Raw genomic sequence first — 25653 nt, 5'->3', positions numbered from 1 at the left:
AAGTCGGATGCTTAACCAACTGAGCCACCCAGGCGCCCTCCGACATCCCTCTTTTAAAGAAGAAAACTTTATATCTAGAAAAAAGCATGTTTGATACTTAAGCATGCCACTGACTTGCTCTGTAATTTCAGCTGGCAGGGGAAATAGAATTTCCTAAGGAATTTTTCCTAATAAAATAAGAACCTGAAGTGCCAGCATGTTTGCACACCTACCAATTATGAAGTGAGTTTCCCAGGATATTAAACTAAGCCAAAATATAATTTAGTCCTATAAACTACTGTCAAACTCAGCTGTAGTTACATTTGAAGGATCAGGAATTATTTGATTAGCAATTGATTAATGGGCTTTAATGTGACTGATTATTTTTTCCAAAACATAGAATTTCTTTGTAAAATGAGTATTTTTTCCTATGAAGAAACTATTATATGTACCTAATATATATGTATAGATATATATTTAAACACTGTAAAGACATCTTTGAGAGTCAAGTGTTTCTGACATCCTAACCTTAGAAGATGTTGCAACTCTGTCACTGATACTTCAGATGACTGTAAATAAAAATCAGGTATCCATGGTTATAAATACTCTGTTTCACATTTTCTTTAGCAACAGCAAAAAATTTCAATTAATTGAATCTCAGCCAACTACAAATAATGCAGAAGTGCAATACTTGGTGTACCAGGTCATGGGCAACTATTAATTAAGATGCAAAGGATCAGCACTAAAGGCCCCCAATACCGGATTTTTGTCCCAGAATTTTTTTTTTGATGGGTATGGACTGAAATATCTATAAAATGCACTTTCAGCTATATGGGAAAAGAGAGAATTGGGTACACTCTTTATTTTGCTTGCTCTGGAATTTTTGATAAAGTTCTGAAGTGTCATTTTTGAAAATGAAGATGAAAATAATCTTACTTAAGGATTTTTATTTATAGACTAGAAAAGCCCTTTAAATTCTATGTTATATTTATTTGTTTAAATCTTTATTTTGAGAGAGAGAGAGAGCAAGAGCACACTCTGCATGTGAGCACCAGCAGGAGGAGGGGCAGAGAGCGAGGAGAGAGAGAATCCCAAGCAGTCTCCGTGCTGTCAGCACAGAGCCCTATACGGGGCTCAGTCTCACCAACCATGAGATCATGACCCGAGCCAAAATCAAGAGTCAGGCACTTAACTGACTGAGCCACTTAGGCATCCCCATGTTATCTTTATTCTAAAGGAACACCGATTCAATGATTTTCCATTGGAGAGATGGAGGGGAAGATGAAGATCTTTTTAAAAATGGTTAAAGCCACCAAATGTGAAATTTGTAAACTATGATATACTGATTTAGAAATTTTTCCCCCAAATAACCCCCCAAAAGGCCAATATAAATTATTTTCAAGAGACAATCCACAATCTTTCATAGTATCTAAATTTTGAAGGGCAGTATAATGGTGTGCATGCCCATGTGTGCGTGCCTGTGTGGGGTGTGTGTGTTTGTGTGTGTGTGTGTGTGTGTGTGTGTGTGTGTGTTGCTTTCCAGAATGTAGATATTTCTTCATGTTGCTTTATGGTAGTTGAGTTCAAACAAGAAGAATTCTCAGAAAAAGATCAGTACAACTTGTTAGCCTCCAATTTATCATCCACCTATCCAAGATTTAATGGTTGTGTTAACCCGGAGTCTCAAGAATAATTATAGTCTAAACCAAGTCCTTAAAGTAAGGAGATGAAAAGAACTGTATAAAGTGAAGGCTGTCATGAAATAGAAATTGCACAAGCAAGGGAACTTTCATCGTGTTGAGTAAGTACTTTACTATGGGATTCTTTTTTAAATTAAGGTGCCAGGTAAGTTGGATGAAAATAAAATATGTATGATTAGCAGGGAATACCTTGGCCCAGAGTAGTTGGATAGGAGTGGAAAAAGGACAGAGAGGTGGCTTTTTCCCCCCAAGTCATTACCAGCTTAGTTCACAGAAAAGTTATTTCAAATACTTTCTTTGAAAGACTGCTTTGAGGTCTGCTTTTAATTTGAACAGTTAAATATCATATTCATGCCAATGAATCTTTTTCCTCGTTTTAATATCATTAAGAAGAAAGCCTCCCAGGCCAGAGTGAATAGTGTAATTGCTTAAAAGAAGAAATATATAACATGCATATTTAATTCAAACCTTTAAAACAATTTCCTTATGTTGACTTGGCACCTTTGTTTATGTAAGACAGCCTTTTAGTTTTTTAAAAAACTAAACTACATAGTACCATATGGAAAAATCTCTAGAATAAGATTTTAGCAAAATACTCTTTCACAGCTCTTTCTCCGGTTGTATCTGTCTTCCCTGGTTATATCTGTTTAGGCTGCAGGTCAGTTTTATAGGATCTTTAAATTTTCTAATACAATTAGAGTAAGCCATGCTGTATAAATCTGAAAACCTCCTAAGAACAAGATAGGAGGTATCATGAAACTTAGGTCATAAATTCTACAAACAAGTGCTTTGAAATTTTCCATGTCTTGAAATGCTCCCACCAACTGAAGAATATTTGTTTTTGTGAAAACTTTCTAAAAAATAGAATGAATCGCCACTTTTCATAGCTCAACAGATTGCTGTCTGCATGCACGACATTTCCTACTGCTTATAACTAAAGAGAAATGACTTTGGCACTTTATCTGTTTGATGAAAGACTGTTATTGCTATTGCCCTGTGAGACACCAAGCCACCTGCCACAGCATCCCTGGCTGTCTGAGGCAATCCTCTCCAGTTGGTGTGGGAATAGCAAACCAATATGTCACCGGATAGAAGTAGCCACAGCATTCCAGCTAAGAGATTGGGCTTTGGAATCAGCCAGGTTTAAGTTGAAATTTTTATTTACTTATATGACTTTGGACCTGTTAGGTAGCCTTTTAACGTTTTAGCCTTTTCACTTTTAAACTGAGGATGGTCATATTTAGGTCCTGGGGTATTAATGTGGAGATTGAATGACAGGGTGTACAGAGGGAGTAGATACATGATAGCTATTACTAGGTCATATTTTGGTGAAGGTCTGAGGGAGTGAAAGCTTTGGAGATGTTTTTCTTTTCCATCATAACTTTCAGATATGGTGGCTCACCGCCCCTCAAACTTTTCTGCGGAAATGTACTGAATAAAGATCCCTCAGAGGTATGAGAGCAGGACCGAATGGGTGAAATTTATTAAAGCCTTCAATTTTAAACATTTCAGCATATTTTGTATTCTACTCAATAATAGATCTAAATTGTTTTATTACTCATTTTTGCCCCTCAAATCTTGTAAATCTGATGCTCTGGTGTTACCTTCACACTGTGGCTTTGCCTGGCCTCTGGTACCTGTGGGGCATAAGAATGGCCAGCTTGGGGCCCACTGCAGAAAAACCAGACAATTCAGATTTCCATTAACTCTGCTTCCTAGTGCCCTTGTGCTGATGGTAGGCAGAGCTTTCTTTCTCTGACCACTCATCTCATTCCAAAATGAAACATAGTCAGGGTAGGTATTCTCTTATGGATTATCCTTGCCATTTTAATTAAAAATGTTGGCTGATTTGGCTGAGAAATAGGGTGCAATGGGGAAGGGAAAGGGGATTGAGAGAAAAAAATTATTTCTTAGTGAAAAAAATTAAGTAAAATATATTAAATGGTAAAACATATGCCACTTTATGTTGGCCCTTCCTCATCCCTATGTTGGTGTCCTTTAAGAAAATGTTAAGATAGCCTTAGAATCAGGAGGGTTGCTTAAAGATTATGGTATATGCTCAGTAGGGGTTGAATTTCATTCTATAAGTCTTGGGAAAACTTGCGGGTAATTTTGCAGATTAAGTGGGGAGGAAGATAATAACATGCTTTGGGTGACTTGCTATGGAGACAACTGGGTCTCAGCTGAGGCTAAATAACATTTCTTGTAAGGAAATTCAAGATAATAATAAATCAATACAATAAATAAACAAATAAATAACAATAATGTTGCATAAATAAATAATTTCATGATATAAATAATAAAATAGTTGTATTAGTTCTCAGCCTTCTGTCACTCTGATAGGTTAAACAACTATCTAAGTCTTTTTTCTCTTTTTCAAGTTTTTATTTAAATTCCAGTTAGTTATCATACAGTGTAATATTAGTTTCAGGTGTAGAATTTAGTGATTCATCACTTACATACAACACCCAGTACTCATCACAAGTGCCCTCCTTAATGCCCATCACCCGTTTGGCCCACATGTGAGTGAGTCTGTTTCTTGGTTTGCCTTTCCTTTTCCCCCCATGTTCATCTGTTTTGTTTCTTAAATTCCACATGTGAATGAAATCATATGGTATTTGTCTTTCTCTGACCACTTAGTGTTATATTCTCTAGCTCCATCCATGTTGTTGCAAATGGCAAGATTTCATTCTTTTTTATGGATGAGTAATATTCCTCTCTCTCTCTCTCTCTCTCTCTCTGTGTGTGTGTGTGTGTGTGTGTGTGTGTGTGTATCACATCTTCTTTATCCATTCATCTGTTAATGGACATTTGGGCTCATTCCGTAAATTGGCTGTTGTCAACAAAACTAAAAGGCCACCTATGGAGTGGGAGAGGATATTTGCACATGACATATCTGACAAAGGGTTAGTATCCAAAATATATAAAGAACTTATAAAACTGAACATCCAAAGAACAAATAATCCAGTTAAAAAATGGGCAGAAAACATGAAAAGACATTTTTACGAAGAAGACATACAGATGGCCAACAGATATATTAAAAGATGCTCAACATCACTGGGCATCAGGGAAGTACAAGTCAAAAGTACAATGAGATATCACCTCATACCTGTCAAAATGCCTAAAATTGACAACACAAGAAAAAACAGGTGTTGGTGAGGATATGGAGAAAGGGGAACCCTCTTGCATTGTTGATGGGAATGCAAACTGGTGCAGCCACTCTGGAAAATAGTATGGAGGTTCCTCAAAAGGTTAAAAATAGAACTACCTTACTATCCAGCAATTGCACTACTAGGTATTTACCCAAAGGATACAAAAATATTAATTCAAAGGGATACATATGCCCCAATGTTGAAAACAATTATCCGACTTAAAAATAAAACCCCATAGAGTCTGTCCTCTGTTCACCATCAGCCTTTGCAACCCTTTGTGCTGGGAAACATAGGTTGAAGAAATTAAAGAGATAATTGTGGTACTTGTTAACATTTCATCCTGGTCAAAGGCCCATAAGGTAGATAGAGGGAAGAAGAGAGAGAGGGAAAAAGAGGGACATTAAGAGCAAACTCTGCGATGGTCCCCTAATAATTGGGGAAAGGATGGAAATCAAATCTAAACTTATCTCCCACTGTTTGTTTACATTTTATGCAATGAAAGTAATATATACTTGTTGGGGCCCATGACATATTTGGCCTTTATTACTTCATAGATGGTCTATTTATTGTCTCAATTCTGTGTCATACATGTGTGATGATCAAAACAAACTTGTCTTACTGTAAATCTTCCCTTCTCAGCTGGGGCTTGCTTCCTGCTAGAAGTACGTGGTGGAGAAAGCGACAGGGTTTTGCTGTTCCCACTCTCCCAGTCCTGAGGTCCCAATTCATTAGCTTCAGTGCCTGCCTCCTGTCAACATTGAAGTTGTTAGCAGGGAGGAAGGGTAAGGTAATGGGACAGTACTTTATGCTTTCTAGGCCTGTCAAATTGTTCAAGCTGATGTTTCCGTGTGGCTCAAGTATATTATTAAAATGGACTTTCCTATCTTGGGGCACTTTGATGGGCTACTAAGAGATTTCTTACTTCTGGCTCCTCTTCTACAGCCCCCTTGCTCTAGGCTTATATGGTCTACTCAGGATGGCTAAGAGGACTATTCACGGCATCTGGACACTTTTATATTCTTCATGCTGAGGTCACCTTGCTCCCCCAGGAGGCTCTATTGTATAGATCCTGATGACCACCCCTCCTCCACTGGTTCTTTTCCCTTTGGCCTACATGTGTTCCCAGGAAACACTCACATACATATCCCTACACACTCCTTGGAATGCCCCAGGTCTCTTGCCCAAATAGTGAGGTAGTCCCTCTCTCAGACCCCAGTTGACAGCCTGCTCTCCCTGTGTCCAGCGTGATCTAGGAACTGGCCCCCTTTGTGTCGCCCAGCTGCAGGGGCACCTCTCACAACAATCTGGGTGGTCCCGTGGATGTCTCTCTTCATACTGAAGTCTCTCTTGATTAGGTTTAGGATGGGAAGGTGGCAGACCCTCCTACAAAGGAGGGTGGCGATTCGGTTATGACAGAGCCTGCCAGTAATCTCCCCTTGAAATCCTCACTCTGATCCCCTTTTATTTTCTCCGCCTGGTGAGGCTGGCCTTCGTGCCATTTATGAATTCAGCACCTGATGGCAGTTGAATCCACATCCTTGTTGCCCATGCTATCTTGGTAACTGAGTTTTAACTGGGTTAAGGAGAGTCTTCTTCCTTACTATACACAAATCTGGCTTAATTCAATTAGGTAAAATAAGCAAACTCCCCATGATAACTAAATTTAAAAATATAGAAGCATGTCATCAAAATTAAGTCACTGCAACACATTTAACTTCTCTGGCAGGTAATTGGGCACTTAGAGTTTGATTTGACCATAAAAACAAGTCTGCACAAAATCAGTCTGAAACTGTCATAAAAAGAAATGAACTTTAAGACTGTATCAAATTCACATCGTGAGCTTTTTCCTCAAAAAGCGATATTTATAGGCTTGGTGCCAACCCTGTAAATGCAATCTGAAGCAAACATTTCCTTTGCACATTTTCATGAGATGCCTTTGATTATGTTGAACAGAGAGTGGATAAGATACTGGTTTGTTTTAAAGTTGTATAGCAGAGTTCCAGGTTTGAGCATGAGCTGTAGTTACCTCTGGGATTGCAACTGGTCTAGATGTGCCTGGCAGACTCTTGGGGGTCAGTCTGCCCAGAGTCTGTGAGCATGAGGCACCATGATGCCTCCCGGGAGAGAAATTGTCCTCAGGGAGGGAAGTGTCAAGTAGACAAGCTTGAACCTGTAATGAAGCCTCAGCCATCACATGGGAAGGACAATTCTGAGCACAGCATGATGCTGCCATTTGGATTTGTCCCCTTAGGGACTCAGGCCTGGATCTTACGGAGGAGGGGCTGCAAAGAAACTGAAAGAGCTATTTTCACTAAAATCTTCTGAGACACTGAAGATTCAGATGACCTGAATGTTCCCAAACCCCAGTTGATCCCTGTGCCTTCCTGACTAGAAAAAGCAGCACCTCCTCTGTCTGTTAGACTGATATAATCTTGCTTAAAGACAGCCTAGTAACCCCAAATCTGGATAGTTACCCTGAAAGGGGATGACAGCTCTCCTCATGTCCCCACCTTACCAGGCATCACTGCCTCTAGACCTGTATCCAGCAGTGGACCTCATTGGGCCTCCATGGGGCCAATTACAAAACCAGATCCAAGAGAAATCTCTCACAGAAAAGAACTGTAAGATTTTGAGGAATATGTGCTTGAATGGATTCTAAGGGTTTTATAGCAGGTAGGGAGGAACACAAGTTTAGATTGAGCATGTGTGCACTTACCAGGTATTCTTGGTTCTGTGTGTTTGGTTGGTTAACTCAAAAGTGGCTTCAGCCATTGCCAGTGTTGAAAGAAGTTCAGAGGCCAGAGATTCATTGGTATAATATAATAGAAGGAACTGAAAGATTTAGGGAGATAGGAAGTTGAAGTGGATATATTTTGTTACTATTCACCCACCTTAACTAGACAGCCTTCAAGCTACCTCTACGTGTCCCAGAGAATACTCCTTTCCTTCATATACTGAGAAAATATACCAGCATTCTTGCAAGGGGCCATGGGGTTGTTCTCTGTAGGCTGGTGATGAATGTGGTGATGCCACTATTGAAATGGACTTCTTAGTTGCCGTGGTGATTGTATGCTGCCAGGATGGTAGAGGCAATGTGCAGTATATGACTTCAAGAGACAAGGTGGGCATGGCATCATAATACACACTTTGGCCAGAGTGGTGACCTGTGGAAATCTTTGGTGGCAGCTACTGGATCGTAGAGATCTTAGGACTAAAATAGTCTGCTAAGGTCTTCCTTGATCTGTAGAGCCGATAGATTCCAGATTTGGCAAGCAGACTCACCCCATATAGAGACCAAGCCTTTAACAAAATTCTAAGACTTGAGGCAATTCCTAGACCTAGTAACTATGAATGAAGAAGAGGCTTGAAATCTTTGAGATCAGACTTTTTATAGAACCCAGCCTTCCCTAAGGGTCTTGTAACTATTTACCAGAGTTACTGTGTACAAGGAAAGAGGGAGATCCCAAAGTCTTCACACTGTTAGCGGTGGCCTCTCTCTGAAATTCCACTGGGATGGTATTGCTTTTGGTTTACTCTGTTAGACAGAGGGATCTCCTTTGACTTCTACTTGACTCCTTCTATTACAATGCTCCCATTCCAGGAATCAGGGAGCTAATGTAGAGATTTAGTTCTTGAGTTTATCTGTTCCAACTACTGTTCCAACTATATACTCAGTAACTGAATTGTAGTGGGCATGTGGACACTGGCTTTGAGATGAAGTTAATCCTGGGGCCCAGATGCCACTGTGGTATACTGGTCACGATGGGGGTTTAATGGAAGTCAAGAGGAAAGTGGAATGTATTTTATACTTGATTATGGTGAACAGAGAGTGGATAAAATATTGGTTTGTTTTAAAGTGATGTAGCAGAGCTCCAGGTTTGAGCACGAGCATGGTATAAAATCCAAAACAGTTCTTACTGCGCTGTAAGGAGGACTTGGAAACAACTTGGCTGCAGGTCAATTCTATCAGATCTCTTCCCTCCTGGAGTTGGCACTTACACTGGGTATAGATTTGCTTCCCCTGCATGCCATGATTCTGCTGCTACTGCCATCCATGGACTTAACATTGCCACATTTGCTGTCATCATAATAAGCCACCCAATATTGCTCTGAATAAGAAACTTCTTTTATTCCTATAAAAGGAATTCCTAAAAAAAGTCAAGCAATGGGTGAATGCCCATGGGATTTTCTGATGTTACCATTTACCCAATTATCCTGAATCAGCTGGCCTTAAAGAAGAGTGAGTTGGCCAACTGAAAACTCAGTTACAGATGCAATTGGGAGACATCATTGTGAGACCGCATCACTGTCCTCCATTATGCTCTAATCTAGTGAATAGCATATGGTGCAGTTTCTCCATAAATAGAATTCCTGGAGTAGAATGGCAGCTCTCATTATTACATCTAAATTTCACTTATAAATATTTTATTTCTCAATCTCACAGACTTGGGCTTTGCTGGTTTAAAGATCTCATGATGCAAAAAAAAAAAAAAAATCGCTTCCACTAAGGGACATAACAATAGGTCCATTTAATTGAATGTTGGGACTGCCACCTGGTTATTGGGCTTTGCATGCCACTGGGCCAACAGGGAAATAAGATGTCACTGTGTTGTGGGATTCTGTCTGATTATTTGGGCGGGGGGGAGTTGGTGCTCTATAATAGGGGGTAAGAGGATCCCAGGTATTTTCTTAAGTGACAGTCTTGCCATGGAAGGTGGTAAAAGAAGTAAAAGGAGAGTGGAACAGCCCTATAGCAGAGACTGTGATATCACCAAAACACATTTCCTTTTTCCTCCTAGGTACAGGGCTATATTGTAGTTTCCAGCCTGCCTTGCATCTAGTAGTGAGCATGTGACTGGGATCTTTCAGTGGATTGTGAAGAAAGCATTATATACTACTTGCAGCCCTAGCCTGTGAAAACCTCTTGTGCAATCTTCTGTGTCCTCTTTCCTTTGAGGCTGAACGTTGAGAATTCCAGGGCTTTATAGCAGGGCAGAGCTATAAGATAGAAGGAGCCAGGCTATCAGAAGACATCATCGTCAGTCCAAGGACACTCTCTTTGGGCTTTATTTCAAAAAGGAATAAATGTCTTTTGGGTAAAACCACTGACAATTTCAGATTTATCTGTTACAGCAGCCGGCATTACCTCAACTAATTATAAACCCCTTTAAAGCATGATTGTCCCACGAGTCAATGGCACACTTAAAAAGAAAGTCTGACCACAGGACTTTATGCCTCTATTCTATTCAATAAGAATGCTCTCTGGATGAGGAGATCCAAACAGCAAGAGACCACAAAGAAATCTAAACACAAAGGTTGGAAAAGTTTGAGCCAGAGAGGATCTCTCACCCTAGGAAACTGCAGTTGGGGGGCCCTTGTTGGATGCCTGAAACACTCACACTTGTTTCTTTCTCATGGGAGAGCTTTATCTCAAATGTCTGCCACACAGCCAGTGTTGATGGTCAAGGGACACCATGGCCAGAAAGATAAGAGACACTTGCTTTGTCCATCTCTTTCATCTCTGCACTTGATGATGAGGATCGAGAACCAGAAGATTGGTGGTAATGAGGAGGAGGGAAATAGGTTGTCTCCCCTCCATGTTCTGGGCACTGCAGCCTAAATGCGATGAAGGCAGCGAGAGAGGTTGAGCTCAGACCTGCCATTGGAACATTCAACTGGACAGAACTAGCCTGGCCTATAAAACAGCAAGGCAACCAGAAAGTTATGGAATTTGCCCAAGATAAATAGGGTGGGGAAAAGAGATTCAACAGAGCATGTGAGAATGTAGCAACTGGAGGAATGGAAAACCATTTCATACTGTTCGACTCTGTTAAACAGAGGTTAGAGTGACACTATCGTCACAGGCTCTCTACGTTTCCCTCTATGTTGCCAGATGAGCATGGAGAATGATGAGAATGAATCCTAGCATTATGACTTATAATTGTGGGAGAAACAGTTTCATATTAGTAAACAAAAATTGCTGTGTTTTCTTCTTGGCAATTGGTGGGCTGTCTGAGAAGATGGAGGTTTTCATGAGGGAGGGGGGAAAGAGGAATTCTTGCTGGAGTTTCGTGGGATATAAGGTGGAGGTCTCATTTATTTAGCATTGTATTTTCTGCTCTAAAAGTGACCTAAATGATCTGGCTGTGCCCTACCGCACTTTGTCTCTAAGTGAAGGTCAAGATGCCTCAGGCGCTGATGTTGGTGAAAATATTCCCTCACTTGCCCTCCATGAGCCAATGTTTGTGGTCTGGCACACTGTGTTTGCTTCTCCCTCTTTCCCCAGATGGAAGGAAGGATACACAAAGCTAGCATTTCCTACAGGAAATTTCCTCCAAGTGTGTTCCACAGGAATCTAGTTCCATGGGATGTTTAGTGATGCTACAGAGGAAGAAAAAAATTCTCTATGATCAAATCACTTGGGTAAATCTGGATTAAACAAAGAAGAGTTTTCTTTCTCTCTTTCTTTCTTTTTAACAGAACTTTTCTTAAACTCTATGATGCTAAAGTATGTGCTGGAGCTCAGGACAGAAATACCAAGAGCACAATTTCCCAAACTTCTACATCTGCCCCCCGCTTTTTTTTTTTTTTACCCCAGAGGACGGAGTGTTCATCAGCCCATACTTTGAGACCTGCTGCTCCAATTCAGTTCCCCTTTTGCAGAAAAAAATCACAAGTAATGAATTGATGTGAATAAAAAGAGAAAGTGAAATTCTATTCATTTATCTAAAAGACCATTTGAAGAATTGTCTGTGTGAAAATCATGTGCTTTTTTTTCCCCTGGACTAGAGAGAGGGCAGACCGTCCCTTGATAAAGTGAATTTCCAGTGAAACAGGAATGCATGTTTCATCCCAACGCCAAAGAGCTATAGATTCCTCTGTGACTCTTCTAATATGTATCTTTTATGCAAGTGAGTTTTAAAATGAATACTATGCATTTGCCTTGTCAGATTTTTCACTTTTCATCACAGGCGCCACCTTTAAACTGCCCATGTGGGTAAGAGAAACAGCACCTGCAAGTCCCACATTTTGTTACAATCAGAGCAGACCCTAAGTTCACCTTGCTTTCAAAGGCGAGTTTATTAGCCATTTATTTATAAATATTTGTTTCCATCTACTTCTAGGAAATGCTTTTTTATACCACTGCACATCTTTATATCAATGATTTCTGATGAGCTAAATTTTATACAAAAATTCTGAATATAAATGGAGAAATAATCTTCTTCCGAAATAGAGATTAGAAATATGGATTTGGGGGGCACCTGGGTGTCTCAGTTGGTTAAGCATCTGACTTCAGCTCAGGTCATGATCTTGCAGTTAGTGAGTTCGAGTCCTGTGTCAGGCTCTGTGCTGACAGCTCAGAGCCTGGAGCCTGCTTTGGATTCTGTGTCTCCTTCTCTCTGTGCCCCTCCCTCACTCACTCTCTGACTCTCAAAAATGAATTTAGAAAAAATTAAGAAAAAGAAATATGGATTTGGTAATCACCTAAAGTATGGGAGCAATGAGTAAGTCAATTCTCATTATTCAAAGAAATAAATCTAAACTTCCAGTCAAGAAATCTAGTTTCTATTTCTTCTGTGTTTCTAATAAGTTCTGTGGCCATTGGCAAGTTTCTTCATTTTTCTAAGCCTCAGTTTCTTCAACTGTAAAATAAGAGGGCTGGAGATGATATCCTCTAGGGATCTTTGAAGCTATAAAATTCTGATTCTATTTGTTTTCCCCAAATTTCCACATTTAGCAGATTTCATTAGGTATCTGTCATTGTGATGCCCCAAAGAGGAACAGTTATGGTTTCTAGAACCACACATTTATGGAATGTTGAAATAGATGACCTAACTGGAAATATCATACCCCATTATTTTATAAAGGTTAGAACCAGCACGGATCTTCTAACCATCAGTCAAAATTGCATTTGGGCATGGGGCGCCTGGGTGGCGCAGTCGGTTAAGCATCCGACTTCAGCCAGGTCACGATCTCGCGGTCCGTGAGTTCGAGCCCCGCGTCAGGCTCTGGGCTGATGGCTCCGAGCCTGGAGCCTGTTTCCGATTCTGTGTCTCCCTCTCTCTCTGCCCCTCCCCCGTTCATGCTCTGTCTCTCTCTGTCCCAAAAATAAATAAAAAAACGTTGAAAAAAAAATTAAAAAAAAAAATTGCATTTGGGCATTTGGCTACTTAAGTGTGTCAATTTTTTTCCTAAATGTAGATAAAGAAATAAATTTATGACTCGAAATTCAAATCTTTTTTTTTTTTTTTTTTGAGAGAGAGAGCATGAGCAGGGAGGGGCAGAGAGAGAGGCAGAGAGAGAGAGAGAGAGATAGAGAATCCCAAGCAGGGTGCACACTCAGCATGGAACCCAATGTAGGGCTTGATCCCACAACCCTGGGAGCATGACCTGAACCCAAATCAAGGGTCAGATGCTCAACCGACTGAGCCACCCAGGCGCCCCAGACTAACTTTTAACTTTTTAGGGAAAAACTGATATAGTCATAGCACAGAGAACAGGCAAACATTTCTAGAGCTGTGATGACCCATATAGTAGCCACTTGTTACATGGTTCCATCGAGCACCTGAGATGTCGCTAGTCTGAATTGAGATGTGGATAAAATACATGCCAGATTTTGAAGACTTGGCAGGGAAAATAAAAGGGTAAAATACATCGCTAGTAATTTAAAAAATATTGATTGAATGCTGAAATGATAATACATCTGTTGGGTTAAATAAAATATATTATTAAAATTAATCTTACTGTTTCTTTTTACTTTTTAAAATATGGCTATTAGAAAATGTAAAATTACATATGTGGCTTTTATTATATTTCTAGTGGACAGTGCTGTTCTAAGGGATTCTGTCATGCTAATGAAAGTAAAGATGCTTTACATACCAACGCTGAATTCTACTTTATCCCTGTAGAAACATGAACCAATATAAGTAGCTCCAAACTTTGAAGTAGGCTCTGTTTCAAATTTTTATGTCACTTTTCTCTCAATTAGAATGATTTTTTTTTACATTGAAACAGTATTATGAAAGATTGGATAGTTTCCTAGATCCTTCTATAGTTTATTTTATCTTTAGTGCAGCTAAGATATTACATATTAGCAATCGAAATATTAGGATGGTAATTAAATAAATGAATAAAACAAGAAATCTTTTTGTTTGTTTTGGTTATTTATGCTTGAGTCAATTCTGTTCAACCAAAAGAGAAATATAAGATGATAGAAAACCTCAGTGAGCTCCTTCAGAGGACTGTGAGGCACTTTCAAAGATTTAAATCTTGTGTCTGTCATTACTTCAGAAGTCACTGTTTTCACTGTCTTTAAGACATATGTAATTCTTTCTTTCTTTCTTTCTTTCTTTCTTTCTTCTTTCTTTCTTTCTTTCTTTCTTTCTCTTTTTTATGATTATTTATTTTTGAGAGAGAAAGAGAGAGACAGAGTGCTAGCAGGGGAGCAGCAGAGAGAGAGAGAGGGAGACAAAGAATCTGAAGCAGGCTCCAGGCTCTGAGCTGTCTGCACAGAGCCCTACACGGGTGGTGACCAGGAGCTCGAACCTATGGACAGCCAAATAAAGACCTAAGCCAGAGTAGGATGCTTAACCAACTGAGCCACCCAGGAGCCCCAAGACGTATAATTCTTTCACTTCGTTGTTACTTATTGCCAAGAAACAATTACAGGAATTGTTTTGATATGCGACGGTAAAAACAAAAGAGAAATAGAAGCAGAATTTAGAAAGAGTTCTTTCTACTTTCAGAAGGACAACTGAACCGAGATAGCTTGCTCTGAATTTGGGTGCAAGCCAAACTGTGTTGGGGTTGGAGAGTATGGGAACAGAGAGGGATTGAAGGCCACTCCTCTGTATGGCCTTTCTTTAAAATAGTACTTTGCAAGGAGTTCATTTCAGTTCTCAGCCTGAAAGCACAGTGTTCTACAATAGCAAGATAATTTTCCCTTTTGATTGTTTCTTTTTGAATTATTAATCCACAATAGAACTTGACTATCTTAAACCCAGCGACTACTACCTGACAGCTACATCCTAGACTGAAAAATCTCTAAACTTAAAGTTTAAGATAATTTGAAAAATCTCCAATGGCCAATGACTCAATCAATTATGCTTATGTAATGAAGCCTCCATTAAAAAATCAATTTATTACTTATTTAAAAAATCAAATACAGGAATATTTGAGTAAATATTTAGGTGGTCCTAATTTCAGAGTATCTCTTTTTTCCCCCTTCAAGTGTTCAGGGAGAGGAAGAACCTCGAGAAAAGGAAAGAATTAGCACCTTCTCTGCACCAGGCATTGCGAGAGGAAATGGAAAAATCTTTGGAATTTTTAACTCTTGCAACCATCCTGTGGGGTAGACATGACCATCTGCATTGACTGATGAGGAAACTAAGACTCGGGGGTTTCCAAGAAGTTGCCTAAGCTGCTCATGTTTGCACAGCGAGCAGTACGAGGGTCAGAAATGGACTTGGTATCTTGTGACTTAAGCGCCCATTTAATCTTGTGGCTTCCTCTGCTTTGTCTCCCAGAGAAAATGTGAGAGGAAGAGCATTGCATGGAAGAGAAGGATACAGGTGTGGAACATATTTCACATGCAAAGAAATACTGGGGAAAAAACGGTCGAATCCATTCTCTTACCTCTGTCTCTGGAATGAGAAGTCAATTTTTAATTATATGGGTAAGGTTGACCAGGACCAGCGTATCAAAAATGCCGAGTTCAGGGTTGGAGATTAAATATAAAAAAGAGGTTCAATTTATTACTGTTTGGAAGAAATAAACATCCACATGTAAGAAAGAGACTGGGATCTCTCTGCCTCCAGCCTGCCCTTGACCCTGAGGTGAACAGTTTGAAGTATGATCTCTCGGGACAATAAATGAATAGTGAGTGGAGAACATGATTCAATGTTAATGCCATTATATCCTGGGGTGATGATCAAGTGTGGGAAATCATGTGGCTATCACCATCTGCTGACACCATCCTTTTTGGGGGCACGGATTTGCTCAGGTCAGATAACATTCTTGGGAGCCTACCCAGGGATCTTTTTTGCCTTGTGATAACATAGACCCTAAACCCTGTGCCTGATTCATTCCTTTCCAACATGTTTCTGATTGCTAACCACTTATTAAACGTTATTCGATATGCTTACCTACTTTGTTCAGCTGTCTGAAATCCTCTCTGGAACAAGACAAGATTTAAATAAACAAACTGGGTTCATTTGTTCTTAAACATGCTACCTTGCCAAACAGTCATTTTTCTGCGTGTTTAAAAATATAAGATAGCTAAATGGCAATGTATTCTTAAACATACAAATCTAAGTGGATTTCCTTCTGAAATGAGATAACTTTTGCTCTTTATCATCTTATCAGCATGACTCCACAGTACTCCCCATGCATCTGAAATCACATTGAATAAGGTACTAACTATGATGAAAGACAGTTAGGGGAGAGAACGGTGCATTGGGACGCTCTTCTCCATTCAGATATTGGGCACAAATATTGATGTGAAATCCCAGCACAAGAGGCCAGATTTTCAAATTCTGCTTATCAAAACAGGTTTATAGCCAGTACATTCAAGTATAGAGGACAAAATGACACTAGGAGACAGGGGAAGAAGGGAGGGGGGGTTCCTTCCAAGCAGAGCCTTCCTCTTTATCCCCAAAAGGCATACATGAAAAACAACAAGGCTAGCTGAAAAAATTGGGAGAGGATATAATGATGTTTGCGGTAGGACAGAATATGTGACAATGAGTTCACCACACGGCTGAGCTCGGGAAAGGCTGTGTACCCCTGAATACTAAGTAGATCAGATAGAAATAGGCCTCTTTCCCCCCTGCTTCACATCAGCCTCATTCACATTGCGTTCACATCACTTCTTAATTAGGGGAGTATATTATACTTCAATGGGTCATTATAAACTATAACTGAAATAAAGTTGAGTGATTTGTTTCAGTGAAAGACACCTTGATTGAGGTGGTTATTAGTAAACTATAAAATACAGTGAGGGTAATTGGTGTGAGCACTATCATTATTTAGTGATGTCTCAATTTTTCCCATTAATTTTCCTGTGATTAAAGAAAATTACTTACATTTGGCCAATTGAAAATAGAAAAGAAAAATCATTTGCCAAAGCACAAACTTGCTATTTATATTAGAACCATTAATAAAATTTATACTTCATGATAAATTCTTATGTATTTTTAGACATGTGCTTCTTATGCAAGAGCCTGGCAAATGTTTTCTTTTGTTCAAAACATGAATGGAAAAAAAAAAATTCTTAGCAATTAAAAGCAAATAAAACTGCAAATATCTATCCTGTAGTACAAACAGTAGGCATAAATTAATACAAATAAGGTGAACTAATGTCCCAGAAGGTCCACAGATCCCTTCTTCTGATCAAAGGAATACAAAAATTGAAAAACAGGTATTTATATTAAATTTAAATTATACAATTTTCTTAATTTTTTTAGAAGCTCACTATAACTTCTTGCTTGTGTTATAGGATCTTCAGTTCTTGGCATTTTGTTTTGGATTAAAAAAAAAGAAAATATATTTGGCAATGAGATTGTCTTTCATTTGTTCCTTGAAAACAAGAAATTATTTGTTTGGTTTTCATTTCTAGAAATAAATTACTCATTTGAGGCTTGTTTCTCCAAAATGAAGGGTTTATGCAATCAGTCATGCATAAAATGTGTTATTTTCCTTCACTTAGTCCAGTAGCTGTTTGCAGAGAAATTGTATGAGCAGTTAGTTTTCACTGTCATTACGGCAAACCAGAGACAGAAGAATAAGGGACAATAGTAGAAATCAAATAGAGGAAAACTCTAAATGTACCATGATGGCAGATAGCAATAAAACTGTCGACTCTGAAATGAAACCTCAGGACAATATTTCTTTATAAATATATGGGCGCAAAGAAGCAACTCAAATCACAAAATTATTCTTTTGTTGTTGTTGTCTCTGATATAATGTATTGGCTGAAAAAGTGGAAGTTTTCTAACTTCCTAATAGGGCAAGAAAATAATTGTTATGTAACTTCAAAACTATAGAGTATATGTAACTGTAACTATATATAGTTATAAGTATACTATATATACTTATATATATAAGTTATATATATATATATAACTTATATATATAAGTTATAAGTATAAAGAGAATATGTATGTGTGCAGATCTATACACATATGTGTGATTCTATATGCATTATGTATATGTATGCATATATGTATGTATTATAGATATGTGCATGTATGTGTATAAATTTGGGGTAATTGTCATTATATTAAGAAAGTAGGCCTGGAGCCTAGAAAAGAAGACACGTTTATCTCTCTAAACTCTGACCAAATACATGGCCGGATTTTGGGAAGGGTTGTCACAGAAGAAGTGAAACAAAGAAGTAGAAACGAAGGAATGCCATTGTTAAGTGATTTACAGTGGGATCCCCAAGTAGACATGGAAAATAGTGGTGGATTGGAATGTGATTCCCCATTCACTTTCCCTTTCCTTCTAGATAAGATTCTGAATGGCAGACATTAGGAAAATAGCATCTTAGCTCCTAGTAACTTTCATTTGTTGTCTTTGTTCTATGGACACATTCCCATTCCCAACCTGTAATAGTTTTGCTAAATTTAAAGATGTGACTTAATTAGCAGACACATATACATTCAATATATGTGATAAGACTCATAATCCATTAAAAAATACAGACACAGCCTTTGAATTTTATCCCAGTGTATAGAAATGTACAAAGTCACATATTTCCTTTTCCGGTATTATTTTAGTATAATCTTTGCCTATATTTAGAAATAATGTGTCATAAGTTTTTGTTACAACATCAGACAAGGTAAGATATTAATAAAGAATAAAAATATACCCTTAATTGCAATTATTATTAGGATAGAGTCTTATAAATTTCTAGACTTTAAAATCTAATATTATATCAAAATACTTATTAAGCACACACTGTAAAAGGAATAGCATTACGAAAAAGAAATTTTGAGATATTGACTATCACCATAACTTTCCATTTACTTAAAAGTCATCAGAATTGAAAATTTAATAACCCAATCATTTATTGAGAATTATTTTTGAGTTCCTTTTATGCCCCAGACACAAAGTCCTGCCTTGTGGGGTTTACATTCTGGCGGAGGAGACAGACTATAAACAAATGAATGATAGGTAAGTAATAGATTTTGGATCATTGATAAGACCGTTAGAGACAAAATGGACTGGGTAAAAGGATACTGAGTTACGGGGGTGGGGGGTCTATTTCATGTAGGGTCAAGGAGGGTCTCTTTGTGAAGAAACTGGAATCATGATGAGCCACTCATGGGAAAAACTGGTGGAACTTTCTTACAGAGGAAACAGCAAGTGCCATGGCCATAGGAGGAAGCAAACTCCCAACAGTCTTAATAGAGAAAGGCCACTAGGAGGTGAGATGACCAGAAACTGTAATGAGTAACAATAAGTAATAACAAGGAAATAGGATAAGTTTGGTAGTTTTATAACACATTTCTCCTTTCTGAGCTTTTATACTTTAAGATAACTTTTCTAGTATAAAATATACTCCTTAAAATATATAGTCTCTCTGTATGTTTGTGTACATGTATATATCAATATGTGTGTGCAGCATGCATATGTATGTGTGGATGTGTAATATGTGTGTATGTATGTGTGCATGTGTATGTATATAAACATTACACGTGCATGTATATGTATGTGTATATTCATCTGTTCATTTCATGTTAAGAGTATGGCATAGTGGACTTTGGATTGCCTAATTTGCATGCTGTCTGTGACCTTTGAAAGGTTCTTTAACCTCTTTGTGCCTCTGTTTCCTCATCTGTACAATGGAGATTATTAAAGTACTTACTTCAGAAGGATGCTGTGAGAATTAAATGCACTAATATATGTCAAGCTCTTAGTGCCTGGCAAATAGTATAAATGCTATATAAATGTTACTTTTATAATTTCCTCAACAGCTGGCATTTTATCTGAGTGAGTAGAATGTATTTATTCATTCCAACTGACACTCCCATCAGCAAAATCAACAGTCAAAAAGCCTGACTTGATATTTCTTTATTGGCCACTCATGTTCATTTACTTGGCAAACTAGTTCAAACTTTTGTTTATTTTTGGAATATTTCAACCTTAAAGAGGACACCTCTTCTGCTTCTAATCTGGGATAGTTAAATGTTTCTGTCCTGGATAGAAGGTGCAGCCAAAAATGTTTTCCTGAGGATAAGGGTGCATTAAACATGTGTCCACTTGAGGGAGCTCCAAGATTTCTCCAAAGCCCTGGTCTTAGTTTTTCAGCTGGGGCACTCGGTGTCCAACATGCTGGGCTTGGGTTACATTCATGGTGGAAGGAAAAATTTAAATGACCATAGTTAAGGTTTGGAAAAGAAGTGCCAGGTAATAGAACTGATAATTATTTTACTGTTTTCCAGTTATGTATTTAATTGAGGGGAACAGAAACACTTTTTTGAGAACTTCAAACAGTTCAGCTGGAAGCACAGGAATTAGCATAAAGTGAAATATTTATGGGAGCTTAGTACTGTTTAAGACTCATTTTCTCCTTGCCTTAAGACAAGAAGTCAAATTAACCATTTCTAATTAAAGAGTTGGAAACAAAGTAGTATGAGACCAGAAGTAGAAGTTAAATGGTAATGTCTAAGTTGTGAAGTGTGAAAAAGTCATTTGACATAGAGGTCAAGAATGGGAAGATACAAAAGAATTCCTGTAGCACAAGAGAAACAAATCAGGGTGATTAAAAATATATATATAATTATAGAAGGCTTACTACCACTCCTTCCTGGATGAATATTTTTTCCTTTTAAGGCAGAGTTCTACAACTGGACATGATAATGCCCCTTTGTCTCTCTATGTCAGTAGTTCAGCTACAAAGGAAGCACATGTGTAATATTCAAAATGAACTGGGGATCTTTTAAAATATGATTCATGGGAATTCTGGTCCAAAGGAATAGCCAACTACTAAAGATATTGAAAAGAAAAGAAGTTCCCAAAACCCAAGAAGATGCAATCCAGCAGCCTCCAGAGAAAGAGGCAACTCGCTCTCCTTATTTAAAAAAATTTTTTAATGTTTATTTTTGAGAGAGAGAGAGAAGTTCATGTGCACATGAGTGGCAGAGGAGCAGAGTGAGAGGGAGACAGAGAATCTGAAGCAGACTCCATGCTGTCAGCACAAAGCCCAATGTGGGGCTTGCTGTGAGATCATGACCTAAGCTGAAGTTGGATGTTCCACTGAGTGAGCCACCCAGGTGCCCCTCTCTCTCCTTATTTCTAAACCACTGTATAGATACACAAAGATTTGCTTAAAGTATCAATTTTATGCATGTATTTTAATTTTAATTGCACCATGAGTAAACTGTTAAAAAATTTTGAACAGTTGGCCCTTAAATCACTATAGGCTGAGTCATCTACAGATGAAAATAAGGCAATAGAGACTGTTACCCAGAAGAAAAGGAACATATTGCAATAGAATATACTTTCAACAAATGAAAACTATAATTAAAATATAATCATGTGATTAGAAGTAGATTACAAAGAGCATATCATGCTTCCAGCATATTCTGTATACGCGTAGATCTTAAATTTTGAAGTTTGTTAGTCTTAACGTGGCTTTAAGTATTTTGTACCAATATTCACAGCAATCTTTTCATTCACAGTTCGTGAAATCCCCCACAGTTTTATTAATTAAAATATAACTTTTTTACCTGAATGGTATGCTAACTATATTGTTAAGGCACTTTTGTATGCATCTCAAATATACCATCAGCATGATCTTGATTTTGACCTGACTGAATGGATTTGTTGTGCTACTTGGGAACATAGTCAGGATTACCCTGCAGATGGTTTTTAAAACCTTTTATTTTATAACATAGTTTCCATTTCTCATGGAGCATGTGTTTCTTTTTGATTTGCCTATAAGTTTCTTCTCTTGTTTTTCATAAGTACATTACCTCATGGTCTTAAACACCTTCTGTTGCTTTCTTGAAAATGAAACAAGAGACATGTCTGTTGAGGAAGCCTAATGCTTCTGTAGTCTTAAAAAATAACTTGGAAGTGTATTCTGATGGTGTTTAATGTAAAGAGTTTAATACTCAGAGAAAATGTTTCCTTGGCAAGTGAGCGGGAATGAGCCAGGCTTTGGGGAGATTGTTTTCTGTCTGTGATGGCTACACAGACAAGCCTGTGCACAGTCTTGTGCACAATATTCATCATCCCTTTGCACATTCTCTGGGTCTTCTTGGAGAAGTTATCAAATGGTCAGACAGGACTTGCTCCCTATGTATACTGAGTTGATCTTTTAATTTGTAATGGAGATCCTAAATGAATGAATACTTGGAAGGATACAGAGGCCCTAGCCTTCTTAACTACAGCTTCTAAATTGGGACGTCATTTACGTGTGAAAGAGAAAGCAATTTCTTTTCAACTGGGGTATTCTGCAATGAGTAGGATCATTGTTATCTTGACTTTGTTGTGCAGACAAGCCACAGTGGCAGCAGAGATAGCATCAGCCAATTAAACTCCAATACAGTGTTCAAAGGATATGGAAGATAGAATTTAATTATGAAACAGATGACACCACTCAATCCTAATTGTCATAACAGGATCCAAGTCAAGGGCCTGTTAATCACCAGGCTGGGAGAATGGATAGCACAGCATCTTACATCACCAAGGGCAAAAAGCATCAGGCCATGGTTACATTGCACCTTAATAATCCCAAGTAGGAACAAAAACAAATAGAAACTTCTCTTTATTTTCTGTAGCATTAAGTAATCGGGAAATAATTATGCAGTTACTAAGATGGCAGGCAATTAGATTTCTTTCTTATAGTTGATTCTTTTACTCAGAAATCCTCAGGTGAAACTCTGGAGTTTCTTTAATTCTCACAAGTATTTTCAGAGTTATGATTCTTTTTTACATCGAAAATTAACCACACTTACTGGTTTAGCCAATAATATCAGGGGAACGAGAGACCTATAGAAGCTTCCAAATTGGCACCAGCCATACACTCACAAGAGCCAAGCTGCCTTAACAACTTGTTACAAATGCCTAACAGCTCCAGAGAGAAAATATTTTCCTGAGCCTACAGTTTCTCATCTGTTTTGCTTTTCCGCAAACTTCACAAAGATAGTGGGCAATATGCCTCACTTCCCAGACACCAATCTATTTTGGCCAAATATTTAATTTTTAACCAGTATGGTGACCAGAAGTAGAAAATAAGAAGGATGCTATATAGAATAGAAAAACGCAGGACTTGGAGTCAAAATGGTTGGTTTGCAGTCCCTGCTTTGCTGCTGCTACCTTTTTCACTAAGTCCCTGAACCTTCATTGGATTCCAGTTTGGAGATGGGGTAGAACTCGTGGGTTGTTGTGTACATTAAGAAAGATGGTTTGGAAATACCGTACAATTGCTACTTAGTATTACATGAGATTGGAGTTGTGCATCAGAATGGGTCAACTAACCTTAACACCTGCTACAGGTCTGTCATTAGGTAGTTTTGCATTTCTATGTTCCATTCAAGGTATATTTTCTCCATATTACAGGCAAAAAAGCAATTACAAGGAGATTAAATAACATGCCTAACATCATAAAGCTTTGTTATTGGGAAAACTGGGATGAGAATCTTCTTTAACTCTGGGATTATACTTTTTTTCCATTCTTCCAAGTTTGGAATTAAGGTGAATGCAGCTTCCTTCTTCAGCTGATTTAACTCACGAATCCTGCCAGAGAGAGTATCTGTGGTTGGCAGAATAATGGCCCCCAAAGATTTCACTCTCCAATCCTAAGAACCTGTAAATATATTCCTTATATGGCAAAGAGAGTTTACAGATGTGATTAAGGATCATGAGATAGATTATCTGGGTGGGTCTAGTGTAATCACAAGTGTCCTTAGAAGAGGGAGGCAAGAGGGTTAGAGGAGATGTGCCAGTAAGGCACAAGTCAGAGAGAAAGAGAGTTGTGAGGATGTTACACTGAGGGCTTTCAAGCTGGAGGAAGGGGCTCTGAGCCAAGGAGTGCCGGTGACCTCTGGAAGTTAGAAGAGGCAAGGAAACAAATCCTCCCCTAGAGTCTTCAAAAGAAATCCAGTCTTACGGAAACGATTTTAGTCCAGTGACTCCTGACCTATGAAACTGTGACATAATAAACTTGTATTGTTTTAAGCCACTGAGTTGTGGTAATATTTGTTACTGCAGCAATAGGCAACTAATACAGGGTTCTTATCTTTTCCAGGGGTCTCAAGCTTTGCTTGTCCAGATGGAGAGTGGCTCAGCTTTAGTCCCTTAACTAGGAGGTGGATGGATCATGGAGGTAGGACAGTTGATAGGCAGGGAGTGTCTGAGAAGTACACATGTTGTGGCTGGGATAGGAATCTATACTTGCTCTTTTAGAAAAATAAAATTGGGGTTGGTGGCCACAGAGATGTAAATTCTGGAGGAAGCCTTGGTCTGAGAGGTTTAGCAGAAGGTGAAGGAACAAGGGTGTTGGTTTCTGATGCTCTATCAGGACAGGGAGGAGGCCTACATTCGAGAACCTTGGGAAAGCGTCAGAAAATGCTCCTGTTTCAGAACATGTAGAACAGTGACTTCCAAAAAATTGTAAAGCATGTAACCTCGAAACGTATATACATATACTTCTGTACTAATATACTATATATGGTATTGAGCAAACAAAAATATAAATTCAAAGTATACGTGACAAAAATAATTAATAGAGTAGTTCAAATGTCTTCTTTCCAAACCCCAATAGATTATCTTCCACAGTCACCATGGAGTGATGTAGAGCATGAGGGAGGTTTGGGAAATGTGATTTGATGGGTGGTGGGTGTCCCCCTTCATATTTCTTTTTCCTCATCTCCTGCTAAATTTAGTTTAAGAAAGGGGTGGAGGATGGAAAGGGCACAAAGAAACCTCCACTCTTGTCTGAGCTGGCACACCACCTACAGAGACAGATTGCAAATTCTGAAGTCTGGGAAGTCCTGCTTTAAGGGAGCTGTGTCTGCAGGTAACACATTCTGTTGGGAGAAGGGGCATGGTTTCCAGGGAGGAGGACTTCTCAGACTTTGAGATTATGTGGTTTGAACAGACTCATTGTTTTCTTAGGAAAGTCATGAGATCATATTTCTTCACATTTGATTCTGAGGATCATAAAATACTGCAAAATCCTTAATTAGTTTTGCAGAGTGATCTGACTGCATAATAATGAGGATTGTGGGATTTCACCGTTCTCGTCTTTCTTCTTCAAAGAGACTAATTTTCCACAACATATTTGCGGTCCTAAACAATTTATGAAAATAATGAAGATAATGAGTTCATGTCCCTAGTTTGTAAAAGCATTTCACCAGTTCAAGAGGAGGACACACCAACAGCTTTCGTACCACCAGCCCCGCTGCATGGGAAGCAGGTCAAAGGAGGTGGACATAGTGCAGGAAAAAGCAAAAAGGGACTAGAGTAGGGACCAGAACTGGGCTCTGGTCACAGACTCCCCTAGCTTGCTGTGTTAACACAATCAAGTTGCACAACCTCTCTGTTGCCTTGTTTCTTTTTCCAAGAAGGGAAGTATCTGATTAGAAGAGATGATTGCTCATACTCCATTCTAAATAAATACTTTTTATTTTTTTAAAGTTTCTTTACTTATTTTGAGAGAGAGAGAGAGAGAGAGAGAGAGAGAGAGTGCAAGCGCACGAACATGAGTGGGGGAAGGGCAGAGAGAGAGGAGAGAGAGAATCCCAAGCGGGCTTCACACTGTAAGGGTGGAGCCAGCTGTGGGGCTCAAAACCCATGAACTGTGAGATCAT

The 25653-nt window shown here is 38.6% G+C and overlaps 1 protein-coding gene across 8 annotated transcripts in view; it reads right to left on the bottom strand.

Annotated features, from left to right (window-relative positions):
• Positions 1-25653, bottom strand: part of CDH6 (cadherin 6) — a 127618-nt gene that overhangs the window by 69134 nt on the left and 32831 nt on the right. Inside the window, exons 1-2 of one of the 8 annotated variants that reach the window (XM_058716417.1) lie at positions 8750-9019; positions 7548-7663 (exon numbers count right to left, since the gene is read on the bottom strand). The exons of 3 other annotated variants lie outside the window; for them this stretch is intronic. The gene's annotated coding sequence lies outside the window, so the exon portion shown is untranslated. Of the gene's footprint in view, positions 1-7547; positions 7664-7722; positions 7958-8749; positions 9020-25653 lie in introns of those variants that run through there. 4 more of the 8 variants (XM_058716400.1, XM_058716427.1, XM_058716436.1 and 1 more) reach the window with 4 other exon arrangements.

This window comes from Neofelis nebulosa, chromosome 1, assembly GCF_028018385.1.
Source record: "Neofelis nebulosa isolate mNeoNeb1 chromosome 1, mNeoNeb1.pri, whole genome shotgun sequence".
Taxonomy (NCBI): Eukaryota; Metazoa; Chordata; class Mammalia; order Carnivora; family Felidae; genus Neofelis; species Neofelis nebulosa.
This window is presented reverse-complemented; position numbering and strand designations above follow the sequence as displayed.